This window comes from Octodon degus, unplaced genomic scaffold (genome assembly GCF_000260255.1).
Source record: "Octodon degus isolate 3935 unplaced genomic scaffold, OctDeg1.0 scaffold00184, whole genome shotgun sequence".
NCBI classification, from domain to species: Eukaryota; Metazoa; Chordata; class Mammalia; order Rodentia; family Octodontidae; genus Octodon; species Octodon degus.
The window spans coordinates 2,589,482-2,590,825 of record NW_004524760.1 but is presented as its reverse complement, the minus strand read 5'-3'; the positions used below and the strand labels follow the sequence as shown (position 1 = coordinate 2,590,825).

Below are 1,344 nucleotides of genomic sequence, written 5' to 3'. Positions count from 1 at the left end.
AATTCTCACCAGCTACACACACACACACACACACACACACACACACACAGACACACACACACACACACACACACAAACAGGAGACCCTGATTTAATTCTTTACTGTTTCTGCTTTAAAGTTGTATTTCTTAATTAGCTGCTCAAAAGTCCCACAGCAAGTTTGTTGGATCAGGACCAAAAATGTTAGGAGTTGAGATCTCTGAGCCGCTTCTGGGTACTCATGAGTGAGGCACTCTCTGCCTGCTAAAGTTCCCATGGAAAAACGACTGTCTCATCAGCCTATCATGGCAGGGGAAATTAATTTTGCTACTGAAGACACTGGGCCTTCCAGCATCTACCCTATGCAGTGCTTAGCCCTGTGGGGGGGGGCGGAGGCTTTGTGATCCTCACAGGATGATCATGATAAATGGAAGCGATGTCAACTTTCATAACTGGAAATCAAGGTCATCCCAGAGCACACCTTGACGGAATTGATATTTTCATGGGGAAAAAATATGAACATGGTTATCCTATTCACAACATGGATGTCCCAAAAAGCAAAAGAAATGATAATCAATGGATATGAATTTGGTATGCTTGCTTTTCCCTGCTCACCAAAACTGTGAAGTCTATGAGGTTCTTAAGCCACCTGAAGGTGAACCAGGCAAAGAAACAGAAGAAAAACAGTGCAGAGGAAGAGGTATTGGTGTCTGTCATGTGTGCCATGAATGAAGAGGATATCATAGCCATAAAGCTCTGCAAATAAATGAGACTGTGCAACATGAACAAACTGGTTATGTCTGGATCAACTGCAGATCTAAAATTTGGGGCTGGGGAGATAGCTCAGTAGAATAAGCGCTTGCCTGGCAAGCACAGGGGCCTGAGTCCAATCCTCGGCTCCACACACACACACACAAAAAAAAAAAAAAAAAAAAAAAAAAAAAAAAAAAAAAAAAAAAAAAAGATCTAAAATTTGGTTCTAATTGTCACCAAAGATAGGGCCTCTATATTCAACCTGTCTCTCTCTCTCTTGCATGTTGGGTTGGTTTTGCACACAATTGGTAGCTTAAAAAATATCAAGCTGTATAGTTCTTTTTATTTTCAATTGTATAGGTATAACAGCTGGGGAGATAGCTCAGCAGTCTAAGCGCCTGTGGGGCAAGTGCAAGGACCTGGGTTCAATTCTCTGTACTGCATGCCATGGAGGCACCATGCTGTGCCATGCTGGCCACCAAAACCAGGTATGGTGGTTCACGCCTCTAATCCCATTGCTGGGGAGGCTGAGACAGGAGAATCACTGTAAGTCTGAGCTGCATAGTGAAACTCTGTACCAAATAAACAAATAAATAAATGATTACAATTTTT

General features: G+C 42.3%; 1 pseudogene; it reads left to right on the top strand.

The window, feature by feature from the left end:
• The first annotated feature begins 284 nt into the window (after window positions 1–284).
• LOC111813332 lies at window positions 285–745 on the top strand (annotated as a pseudogene).
• The last annotated feature ends 599 nt before the right edge of the window (window positions 746–1,344 follow it).